Raw genomic sequence first — 13144 nt, 5'->3', positions numbered from 1 at the left:
CCATTTTGGTAGGATAATGAAGCTAAAACCTTAAAAATACCGAAAATCGGGAGGTACCGTTCTATGGGGGCTATATGAAGGTGTGGACCGATACCGACAAAATTCTGGGGGAAAGTTTTATACCCCAAAAGAAGACTACGTACCAAATTTCAGCCATTTTGGTAGGATAATGAAGCTAAAACCTTAAAAATACCGAAAATCGGGAGGTACCGTTCTATGGGGGCTATATCAAAACATGGACCGATATATCCCATTTTCAATACCAACCATCCTGCAAGTAATAAAAACTTCTGTACCAAATTTTGACTCTCTATCTTTAAAATTGCGAGCTGTATCTTGATTTCAACAGACAGACGGACGGACTGACGGACGGACGGACGGACGGACAGACGGACATGGTCAAATCGACATAGAATTTTATGCTGATCAATAATATATATACTTTATAGGGTCTCCGACGAATATTTCGATGTGTTACAAACGGAATGACAAATTTAATTATACCCTCCATATGGTGGAGGGTATAAAAAAACAAGTAAGAAAAGCGTTAAGTTCGATCAGGCCGAACTTTTTATACCCTCCACCACAAATTTCAGCCATTTCGGTGGATTAATGTGGCCACAACCTTCAAAATACCGAAATTCTGAGAGTACCGTTCTATGGGGGCTATATGATGGCGTGGGCCTATACCTAAAACATTCTGGGGGAAAGTTTTATACGCCTAAAGAAGACTAAATACCAAATTTCAGCCATCTCGGTGTGATAATGAGGTTAAAACGTTCAAAATATCGAAAATCGGGAGATATTGTATTATGGGGGCTATATCAACACGTGGACCTATATAAACATTTTATGGTAGAAATGTTACTTAGCCTCTGGAAACACAAAATACCAAATTACAACCAATTCTGTGGTCAAATGGGTCTAATACATTCAAAATATATTAAAATGACGCGTACTTTATATGGGGCCTTATATGGGGGCTATACCAAAATATGGACCTATATAACCCAACTTTGGTAGGAATGTTTTCTGGCCTCTGAGGACAAAAAATACCAAATTACAACCAATTCTGTGGTCAAATGGGTCTAATACATTCAAAATATATTAAAATGACGCGTACTTTATATGGGGCCTTATATGGGGGCTATACCAAAACGTGGACCTATATAACCCAACTTTGGTAGGAATATTTTTTGGCCTCTGGAGACACAAAGTACCAAATTACAACCAATTCGGTGGTAAATTGGGCCAAATATCTTAAAAATTCCTTAAAACGACGACGCGTCACGCGTCATTTTGTATGGGGGCTATACGAAAGCGTGGACCTATATAGCCCGCTTTCAATACCAAAAGTCCTACGTAAATATAACTTATTTTCCCAAAATTTCATCAACCTACGTCAATCCGTTCGGACGCTAGAGTGATTTCCACAGACGGACAGACGGACAGACGGACAGACGGACAGACGGACAGACGGACGGACATGGCTATATCGATGTAGAATTGCACGCTGATCAAGAATATATATACTTTGTGGGGTCTACAATGATTATTTCGAGTAGTTACAAACGTAGTGACAAACTTAATATACCCCCATCCTATGGTGGAGGGTATAAAAATGGGAAGGCACCGTTATATGGGGGCTAACCAAATCATGGACCTATGTTGGCAGTTTTTCGAATTAGAAATAGTTCGGTAAAAATACCGAAAATGGGGAGGCACCGTTATATGGGGGCTATACCAAAACATGGACCTATGTTGACAGTTTTTGGTGGAGATGTTGTGTGACCAATGGGAACCTCAAATGTCGACTTACAAATAGTTCGGTCGAAAATTTTAGCTAAAATCTTCAAAATACCAAAAATCGGGAGGTACCGTTATATGACGGCTATACCAAAACATGGACCTATATTGACAGTTTTTGATGGAGATGTTTTGTTACCACTTAGAACCTCAAACTTCAAATTACAGGTAGTTCGGTCTCAAAATGTAGCTACAATCCTCAGAAGACCGAAAGTCGGGAGGTACCGTTATGTGAGGGCTGTTCCAAAACATGGACCTATGTTTACAGTTTTTTTGGGGATATATTTTGTGACTAGGAAACAGGTAGTTCGGTTTAAAATTGTAGCTAAAATCGTCAAACTACCGAAAATCTGGAGGTAATGCTATATGGGGGCTATACCAAACATGGGCCTATATGGACAGTTTTTAGTGGAGATGTTTTGTGATCACTAGGAACCTCAATTGTGAAACTACAGGTAGTTAGTTCAAAAAATTTAGATAAAATCCCCAAAACACAGAAAATCGCGACTAGGAACCCCATCTGTCAAAGTACAGGTAGTTCGGTCAAAAATTTTAGCTAAAATCCTCAAAATACCGAATATCCGAAGGTACCGTAATATGGGGGCTATACCAAAACATGGACCTATGTTGACGGTTTTTAGTGGAGATATTTTGTGATCACTGGGAAACCCAAACGTGAAACTACAGGTAGTTAGTTCAAAAAATTTAGATAAAATCCTCAAAATACAGAAAATCGGGAGGTTATATATAGCCCATCTTCGGACTTGACTTGCCTATGAAAAAAAGACACTCGGGTGCAAAAATATAGCGCTCTATATTACAAACAGAAAAAGAAACGTAATATACCCTCCATACTATGGTGGAGGTTATAAAAATATTTTCAAATTTTAGTTGAAGAAATTGTAGGAAAATAGTTCGGTGTTATTCTTCTATTTAAGTAAATGTTCACGCAAAAACACGCATATATTATTGTAATCAATCGAATACATGTTAACATCATGTGGAAGATATGTAGGATATTCAAATAAATTGTGAGTTCCTTTAAACATTTTTTTTTTGAAAAAATATCGCACACAATTTTGGCCTTTGGCAGTGGATTACTGTGATGCTGTCTGGGCTACAAAGTCATTATACATTTCAAATTATCCGTAATCGTGAGTACTTTTTGACATACCAAAAACACCAGGCCAAACACGCCAAATTTCTGGCATTTGAACTTTTTTTATAACCTCAGCATTTTTGCTAATGAGGGTATATACACTTTCATACGACCAAAAGGGGCCGCATCGGACCCCAATTATGTTGGAACGAAATCCGTTTCAGACAATTTGAAATCGATTGATTTAGCCATGTCCGTCCATAAGTCTGTCTGGCTGGAGGCACACGATAACTCTCGATCGGATCAGTCGATTAGCCTTTGTAATATTTTTACCAAACTTAATTCGGCTTGAAATATTTAATAGAAAATGATTCCGATTCTCTTTGTGCCTCTCTAATTTTAACAACTTGTATTCGCTGCCCTCATTACAACGTCCAAACATTGGATCTCTTAAAAATTTGTTCAAATGTAATTTAACTTCGAACATTTCGGTCTTCTTTTCTTCTCTCTTCTCGTTAGGGTACCTCCCCCAAACAAGTTCAAAAATTTTGTTTAAGGGCCTGTTTCACTAAGACGATTCGAATTCAAATTCGTTCGAACTACAAATAAACATCTATTTTTTTGAAAAATATGTATTCAGTTGTGTTTTCAATCAAACAAAAATTGTCTACCATAACAGAAGTTTGGTAGTTATCCGAACGAATTTAAATTCGAATCGTCTTAGAGAAACAGGCTATTAATGTAATTTAGTTCTTGTTCGAAGATCCTTTCGAAGTTTATACCGATGCTATTTCTTATGATTCTGTTTACAGCGATATTATGTTTTTCGTAGGAAAGTGCAAGGGGTTAAAGTGTTCTAATGTGTACAGGGACCAACTGAAATGACTGGTGGGCGCGATATCTATCGAAAAGGAACGACTGCGAAAATACTTCCAAAATGGAGTATGTCGATTCATTCTTTAGGTATCACGTCCGCAATACTTTTGAGCTTGGGGGGCAGTGAATACATGTTGTTACAACAAGAATCAAAGCGATTCGAGAGTAGGTCCTAAACTGAACTTTTCCGAACTTTTGTCTGCGAGGTACCCGAAGAAGTGGACCGATTGAGTCCATATTGGAGCCTCATCTAAGTCTGGTCGAAATTTCACGATGTGCAAAGTATGGACCAAATCTGTTGCTGCCTTCAAGAGTTATCGTGCGCACAAATGTTGCGAACATTTCCGAACTTTTGTGGGGGAGGTACCGGAAGGAGTGGACCGATACAACCCATCTTCGAACTTAAACTAAGTTTGGACAAAATACTACGTAAGCCAAATTTTGGACCGAATCGGTTGATCCGTTCGAGAGCTATCGTGCGCACCAGACAGACAGACGGACGGACATGGTAAAATCAACTTCAAATTGTCTGAAACAGATTTTGTCCAAACATACTTGAGGTCTAAAACCATTATTTCGATGAAGCACATTTTGCCCGTATGAAAGTGTATATTCTAGAGTTGTGCCAAAGGAACTATATGGAACTATCTAGTTCACTTCGCAGTGCCAATGGCCCAAAATGTTTTCTTTGAACAAACTGCCTATACTTAATAGCACGCGTTATATTTCATGATGTTACTCATACGTTTTGGAACTAGTACAAGGAACTAGGAACTAGATTACCCAACTCTAGTATATTCCCTTGTTAGCATAAATGCTGAGGGTATAAAGAACATTTTAAGTCGCAAATATAAAGCAAGCAAAGAATTTGAGTTTACTCGTAGAAGAAAAGTTGTAGCTCTCATCTTAAAGAATAATAATTGTGAAAACATAAAATACATTCAACCTCACCTTCAAGGTTAAAATCGTCAAGGTCAAATTTCCCTTTTAATTTTTTCTCGGATTTTAGTCTACCGATATCAAACCGATCAAAATTGAAGCAAGCAACCAACTAGAAAAACGTACCTTAGATCTTAGTAAACAACTTTCTAGAACAAAAAAAGATTCTAGGAACAGAAGCGGGAGTCCCACGGCAGCGGGTTCGTTCGTACCGGATTGACCCGCAACCATAGTGTTCCGGCCAGCGGCTGCCAACCCAGCATTAAACCTATGCCTAGGTTTAAATCAATGTCGTGCTTTGGTATTGTTAAAGTTACGAAGTTTTTCGGCAATTCACACACACACGACCCGAACGCAACGAAAGAGCACACAAATGTTTTGATTGTTTGTGATTTGTTTTTGTTTTGCAGCATGCGTGCATACAAGGTTACTAACACACTGTCAAAAGTTGCAAATATTGAGAATTTTGTGTGCCCTCTTCTTGGTCGGCTGTGGTTTAAATACTGCTACAACAACAGCAACGGCCAACAAAAAACCCTTTCCTCTGTAGAAATAGAAAATCAACTGAGATGTTTATCCTCTTTTCACGATTCCTGCTCCATAAATACTGAATTGTTCAAAATTAAAGAAAGCAATGGACCACAATAATGTAGAAAATATATCAACAAACAACTTTCTGGAACGTACGAAATGCCTATGATCGGTTATTAAATGAGAAAATATGCAAAACTTTTGAAAATATTCGATTTTTATACTATTTTCTCCGATTCCGGTCCACAGATACCGAACCGCAAAAAATAATGATACAGTCAACTACAAAAATGTACCTAAGCAGCGAGAATCCCACGGCAGCGGGTTCTTTCGTACCGTATTGACCCGGAGCCATAGTGTTCCGGCCAGCGGCTGCCTACCCAGCATTAAAGCTATGCTTCTATGTAGGTTTAAATATTGCTACAACAACAACAACGGCCAGCAAAAAAATCTTTCCTGTCGACAAAAAATTAAAAAAGGCAGATTTGAATTTGCTAAGACCCATCTGAAGTGGACAAGAATTGAGGACTGACTGTTTTCTGGTAAATCTAAGTTTAATTTAAAAGCTTCAGATGGTATAAAGCGTGGACCAAATGGGCAACGGTTGAATCCTAAATATTGCAAAGGTATTGTAAAACAGTTGGCGGTACATAATGGTCTGGGATTTTTTTTCGTGGTGCAAAGATTGGACCAATTCATAAAAGTAATGGAATGAAAAAATCGCTTCAAGTATTGTAACGTATTAAAAGGCGTGATGCTGCACAGGGTACCAAGGGCTACCAAACTTTCACTTATTTAAAAGGGAAAATTGTATTTTTTTCTCAATGGAATTTTGATGAACGGAAAGCCCAGGTTAGTGGTGTAAAGTCTTTAATTTTCTCTAATTATTAAAACAGAATTCTTGGTAATTTTAAATTTTTTACACATGTTTCAGTTCCGGTGACAGTATTACTCGCAAATAATTTTTGTTACAATCGAGAAACTAAAGTTAAATCGTAGTTCGTTGTTCCAGAGGTTTTCCACAACTTCCATTTATTTTATGCAAAATTGACTTAATCCATTATGATTCTCAACGCTTCAGTTATGATGCCGCCAAACATTTCTTCTTCTTCACAATTATACCTAGACATAATTTGTATCGTGTGCCTACTACGAGCAAAGTTGTAATGCATTTTTTGTGTTTCGTTTCATTTCTCCATTTCATTTTCTTCTTCAATAAAAACGGTATAATTTTTGTCTGACACTAATTAGTTGTTGTTATTGTTGTCATTGGGACTATCAATCGACGATGACAATAACAGTAAACACCAAAAAAATGTACTTTGACACTTTACAATGTGATATTTTTGTTTGTGTAATTCATTAAGAAGAAGAGGTATGCCACAAAAAGAAATTAATAAAAGCTAACCATTCACACTCTCTTCTTCAAAGCACCTGAATGAAATTCCTTTTTACGAGTACTCACTCTCTTTCGATATGTCACACGCCGTTAATTTTTTGTTGGAATCTCCTGGTCTACTCCCGATTTATGCGGTTTGGTGCTTATGAATGGGGGAAACCAAAGGGCGGGTAAATTTGTTTGTTGCTGATTTTTCTATTTTTAAGTTTTATAAAATTATTTTCGATTTTATTTTGTAAAATTTGTGGTAACTTCTTTCACTTTTTCGATTTTTGAATAAAATTTATTATTTTTTTTATAATAACATTTTGCACATAAATAAATTTTTATTTTTCGTTTTCATAACAGAACTTTTTGTAGGTAGTTTTTTTTTCCTTCACTGGGGTATTGAGAATAGAATATTTTTTTAAATATTTTTCTTTTTTTCTTTTGAATTTTTAAGGATTAGAGAGAAATTTTCTTTTTTGGCCGTCACATACATAAATTTTCTTGTTGATGCTTCTTCTTATTATTTTTTCTTTAATTTTTTTCTTTCAAATTCTTTTTAAACTTGTCGAGCTGAACAGATTTTTAACACACATTTTTAAAAATAGTTTAGCTTAGCAGCTGAACAATATTTTACGCTACAACAAACACTTATGGGGTGTCGGCGACGACGATGCCCCGATGCCAATGTTGGTGGTGGTAAATAAACACAACGTCTTACGTTATACGACGCTTTGCCGTTCATACGACTCACGCAGCAACGTCATGAAACTGCAGCGTGCTGGCGGCACAACAACACAGCCACCGTCCGTTGTCTATTTGGAGTATCTCTGCTGCTCCAGCATAACCAATGGCGTGGGTGGGAGTTTGTTATTGTTTGGAACTTCACTGTACTCCCCACACCACTCCAGTCAATAAACAAATGATCGTTCAATGATCTGCTGTACCACCACTCTGCATGTGTTCCACATTTATTGGTTCTAATTATGCAGGGGATTTTCTATTTTCGTTTATTGTAAACTTTTTTTTTTTTGTGGGGTGTTGTTTTTTTTGTTGTTTTTGCTGGGGTGGTTTGTTGTTGTTGGCGGCGGCGTCTTTAGCTGCGCCACGGAACTAAAATGTTTAAACAGATTTTACGCGGATCTGTCCGTTTGGGGCGCGTTACATTCGACAACTGAAAGGGGTGCGCATAGACAACACAAATCGACAAATATTGATTGGGGACGATGAGCAGCAGCACACGAATTCTATGGGAGAGAACACAAATTTTCCCATAAGTGTGTCTGTGTGTGTGAATGAGTGAGAAGTGGGGACTTTCAAAAAAACGGGGGGCAATTGGTGTTTATGTTTTAAAATTTTTCGTAGGCTTTTTTTCTTTTTGAAGGTTTTTCACCTCTTTGGCTGGTTGATTTTTGTTTTATGTTTTCGTATTCAACAAGCTGAGGAGAATATGCATTTTCCGTTCCTTAGCTATGGTGGTTCGAATATGTCACACAAAACACTGACCGACCGCACTCACTTGTTTTTCCTTTTACCTTTTTGCTAAATTCAACACCACATTTTTGCAGCACTCTTTCAAGGTGCTGTGTGGTGAATTTCGAGGAAGCTATTTTGGTATTGTTTCTATGTTTCTAACACAAAATGTTTAATTAATGGAAAATTTTCTTCCAATTTTTTAAACACAACATTATTCTTAACTTCGATTTTTTTCATTCGCGCAGCTTTTCTTTTGATTTTGTTTGAAAATTTCCGTTAAAATAATTTTTGTAATTTTTTTCGAAACTCAACACTCTCGTTATTTGTACTTTTTTTGTATTTTAGTCGGCTCGCATTAACCACACACACGCATTCTAACTGTCAGTCAGCAGCATGCGGGAACACTTCGTTCGCCTCACTAATCCAACACACAGCCGTTCTCCAACTGAAATATTCTCAACGGGCAAAAAATAATACCAAAAAATTATTTCATCTTTTTTCTGTTGTTATGTTTTTTTTTCTGTGTGATGAGGGCTCTTTTGCAGCATTTTTGGTTTTGCCTTTTGTTGCGAATTTTTGTGGTTTTTGTTTTGTTTATGTTTTATTTAATGTTTCTTATGTTTTCCGAATGTTGTGAAAAATACAATTATTTTATTTTCTTATTGTGGTTTGGATATTCGCTTGTGGTACATTTCGGTTGAATTAAATAGCAATATTTTGTATTTTGTTTCTGTAATTACCCAGCAAAATGTTCGATGCCAAGGATGCTATTGAACCATGGGTGCAACTAATCTGGCATGTCATCTTTTTAGCATTTTCACTCATGAATTTTTTATGAGCGTGATTACCATAAGATGACATTCATTTTCGGATCTTAAGATGACATTCATTGTCGGATCCTAAGCATGTCATTTTGACCAATGCTTTGACATGTCATTTTCACCAACCCTTTGGCATGACATTTTCATGTCTTTTTTGGAAAATGGAAAATTCTGTATTGAAATATGATTTTCATGATAAACCAAACTCTTTATTAATTCAAACTAATTGATAAAATAACTAGAACTAATTTATCAGCAAAAAGTTTACACCGAAAATTTCAATTTAATCACCGCCGCTGCACCGCAACATAGTTTACTTCGTCCACTCTCAGCCACTGATTTTGTTTTATCTTACAAAAGCTTTTCTATTATCTTCTCATCACCAGTTCAGATTTCGACATGGACTCCAACAGCACTCCTTTAAGAATTTCTAGTTCGTGAACCTACATTTAATTTGTAATTTTGTAATTTTATAACAAAAATTTTGGAAATGTAAACTCTTTTGTTTTGATGTCGCTACTTGTAGGGATGTACAAATCGACTTGTTTGTTTGTATAGTGATCTGTACAAATGATTCAAATGCTGATGAAATGATCGGATCTTTCACGACTTCCTTTGCATGGGTTGAAACGCTAATGAAAAGATCGGATCTTTCACGACTTGCTTTGAACCAATGCAAAATATGCCATGAAATCACGTCATCGCATAGAACCCCTTCCTTCAAATTTTGCTGGGTAAGTAAAATGTCTATTAAGGCAATGAGTTTTTTCGTAAGCAAGACAGCTTAGAAAATCCTTACCCAGAAACTCCCGTTTCATTTTATTTCGGTGGCAAAAGTTCATGTCTTATGAAGCAACACTGCTTATCTCTGATGCAGCAGTTATTTATATAGGTAATCAGAAAAATATGGCTCCGGAAGATTTAAATATACATATAATACTAGCTTATGACGAACAGGTTTATAAATTACAATCTCTTAGAACTTTACGACGCACAATGTTCAGAAATGAATTTTCCTGACCAAACCCCCCACCAATTTTTTGTTGTTCTAAAGAAGGTTAAACCGGTAAATCTGGTATATGTTCAATACAATGCGGCTTTAGACTTGGCAATGACCCATTATCCTGATATTCGTCTTGAACCACCTTCTGGAGAAGGGCCTTGAGAAGCAGATCCACACAACATCCTTTTGCCATCAGTCATCAGTGAATTTGGTATTCCCACAAATATGATACGACTTTGTAAGATGATATTAACTGATACGTGATGCACAATTAAAATAGGAAAGGACCTCTCCGACACTTTACAATGTGATATGGTTGTTTGTGTAATTCATTAAGAAGAAGAGGAATGTCATAAACACATCAAAACCACCTCTCACCAATATCGGGCTATGTAAGATCCGTGCGCATTTTTTATGCACCGGACTGACTCGGTGGAATCTTTGTATTTGTGTTCGTGAATTTTTTTTTTTTCACCATGGGAGCGGCAATATATCCCGGAATGCCTGCTCCGAGCTCTTTTGGTCCATGTAGGGATGGAGAAAAACCCCCGGCCATGAAGCTCTTCCGTTTGCCAGATCCGATTGCACCACATGTCAACATAGGTGAGATGTAATGAATGTTGGGAATGGGTGTACTACCGTTGTCAGATTCATCGTCGTCGTCGGAATACGAGAAACCCCAGCCGCACAGTGGTTCCGAATCGTTTTTCCTGGTCAAAACTCTGTAACTATTGAACAGATAGAGATATTTTCATAATTCTTTTTTTGTTCGGCAGATAAACACTTTCAGCTTTTCGACACAATAAAAGCCAAAAGTTCTTTTTCATATTTTGCATCAAAAACGAGTGTTTTTGAGTTCTTAATATGTTCTAACTATTTAAAAAAGGTTAAACCCCAACAAACAAACCATAAAAATACAAAAAAAAAATTAAATAAAAAAATTTTGGAAAAAATGTTTTCAAAAATTGTTTGCAACTATTTTTTTCAAAAATTTAATTTTTTTTCAAAAATTCGAAAAAATACTCCTTGGGTTTTCATAAAACTCTTATAACTTTTTTAAAAACTCATATGTTAAAAAATGTCCATTTATGTGAAAAACAAGTAAAAAAGTATCAGTCAGCTTTGCGGACAGAGGCATACCCTCAGCTTGTGTCTGGGGTCTCTTCAGAATGTTGTGGCCTTTTTGGACATTTGAACTTGCCTTAAAAAGTGTTGCAGAGGAGGTACTTGAATGAATGGACCGACATAGTGCATTATGGTAGTGGATGGAAGCATGAGCTTGTCCACGGAAAACATAATATCGTTCTAAACAGGACCACAACGAACACAATCGGTATACATTTACAAACGATCTTCGAACAGAGCCTTAATTTCACAAACGTTGACCTTTTGAAGGAGGGGTACGCTAAGAAGAGGACCTATTTGGGCCATTTTAGAAGTTAAACTAAATTTGGACAAAATATAAGGAGATCCAAAGTTTGGACCAAATTGGTTGATCGGTTCGGGAGTTATCGTGCTCTTCAGCCACTTCATATGGTGCCATATGGATTTGGCTCTGAAAAAAACTTTTAAACAAAAACTGCTTCAACAAAAATGAAGTGATTTGAGAGCTGGTCACTCCCTTCAAGAGTTATCGTGACCACAATTTTTCCGAACATTTGTGAACTTATGTGGGGGAGGTACCTGAAGGAGTGGACCGATATGGCTTGTCTTCGAACTTGAACTAAGTGTGCACAAAATATTACGAAGGCCATATTTTGGACCGAATCGGCATATCCGTTCGAGAGTTATCTTGCTCTAGAACTACTACACACGGTGTTATAGGGGCTTTTTCCAGCTTTCAGGCTTTTTCACAGGAAGTATGGACTTGTCCCCGATGAAACTTGTACCGGCGTATGGGGGCAGTGAATTCAAGTTGTTAAAAATCAATGCGATTCGAGAACAGCTCCTAAGCTGAATTTTTCCGAAATTTTGTGTGGGAGTTACCCGAAGGATTGGACCGATTGAGCCCATATTGAAACTTTTTTGATGTCTGGTAGAAATTTCACGATGTGTAAAGTATGGACCAAATCGGTTACTCCCTTCAAGAGTTATCGGGCGCACAAATGTTCCGAACATTTTCGAACTTTTGTGGGGGAGGTACCGGAAGGAGTGGATCTTCGAACTTAAACTAAGTTTGGACAAAATATTACGAGAGCCAAAATTTGAACCAAACCGGTTGAACCGTTCGAGAGTTATCGTGCACTCCAGCCAGCCAGACAGACGGAGGTACGGACATAGCTAAATCGACTCCAAATTGTGTGAAACAGATTTCGTCCAAACATACTTGAGGTCTAAAAGCATTATTTCGATGAGGCACATTTTGCCCGTATGAAAGTGTATTACCCTCATTAGCATAAATGCTGAGGTTGTAAAAACACAAATGTTTACCCATTTAATTTCAAAACATTTAAAAAAGTGTTAAACGGACGGAATGGGACGGTTACAAAAGTATATATGGGCTGAAAGAGAACACTCTCGGGCATCATTCTGTGCAAACGGAACTTTCTTCCAAGCTGTTCCCTAAAAGTCCTAGTCCACTAAACTTGGAATTTCACTAAAATTTAGTACCTGATGAAGAATAAAATAGCTCACTCCGTGTAAACGCTGTGGTAACTTATTGAAACGGTTCTTAAAGGCAACAATCCTATCTACCTAAAAACACAATGGACACAATATCTGTTATAGTTTCTGAGAAAGAGGTTTTATTTTCTCCAGAAATTTGCAAAAATTACGTATTTTCCAAAATAGGGAAACATTTTCCGTCTTTAGGAGTGAGAACCCCACGCCCACACCTTCTAATATTTTGATCTAGTTTTTTGCTTTCCTTCTTAGTTTAATTTTTTTGCTATCCAATCCCCTGTAGAAATTAATAATCGGTGACAACAAAAAATGGGGGTTTTGGCCAGGAAAACCGATTTCTGAACCACTGTGCGCCGTCTAACCAAAAGTAACAAAAGCAGCATATTATACCCCATATTGTTGTTCAGCGCCCCGTAGATGCATTGGTCTTCGCAACAGGGTCAGCGAAATTGTAGACTCACCGTCACCAGTAGACTGCGACTTTGCAATGGTTACAAGGTTTTGCAAAAGGTTCGTACCAGAAGCGGAGAATGAGGACTTGCCTTCATTATACACTAGTCTGTCCAGTACAGACTTATTTCGCTTGA

The 13144-nt window shown here is 37.2% G+C and overlaps 1 protein-coding gene across 50 annotated transcripts in view; it reads right to left on the bottom strand.

Moving 5' to 3' along the window:
• The window catches only part of Calx (sodium/calcium exchanger 3), a 534678-nt gene that overhangs the window by 275015 nt on the left and 246519 nt on the right, over positions 1–13144 (bottom strand). For 5 of the 50 annotated variants that reach the window (XM_073959629.1, XM_073959649.1, XM_073959640.1 and 2 more), the window contains exons 1-2: positions 7130–8558; positions 6717–7029 (exon numbers count right to left, since the gene is read on the bottom strand). The exons of 21 other annotated variants lie outside the window; for them this stretch is intronic. The gene's annotated coding sequence lies outside the window, so the exon portion shown is untranslated. Of the gene's footprint in view, positions 1–6716; positions 8567–13144 lie in introns of those variants that run through there. 24 more of the 50 variants (XM_073959631.1, XM_073959666.1, XM_073959641.1 and 21 more) reach the window with 11 other exon arrangements.

This window comes from Musca autumnalis, unplaced genomic scaffold (assembly GCF_047663935.1).
Source record: "Musca autumnalis isolate F117 unplaced genomic scaffold, ASM4766393v1 scaffold_1, whole genome shotgun sequence".
NCBI classification, from domain to species: domain Eukaryota; kingdom Metazoa; phylum Arthropoda; class Insecta; order Diptera; family Muscidae; genus Musca; species Musca autumnalis.
Note: the sequence above shows the minus strand (reverse complement) of the source record. Positions and strands in the feature narration are given on the sequence as shown.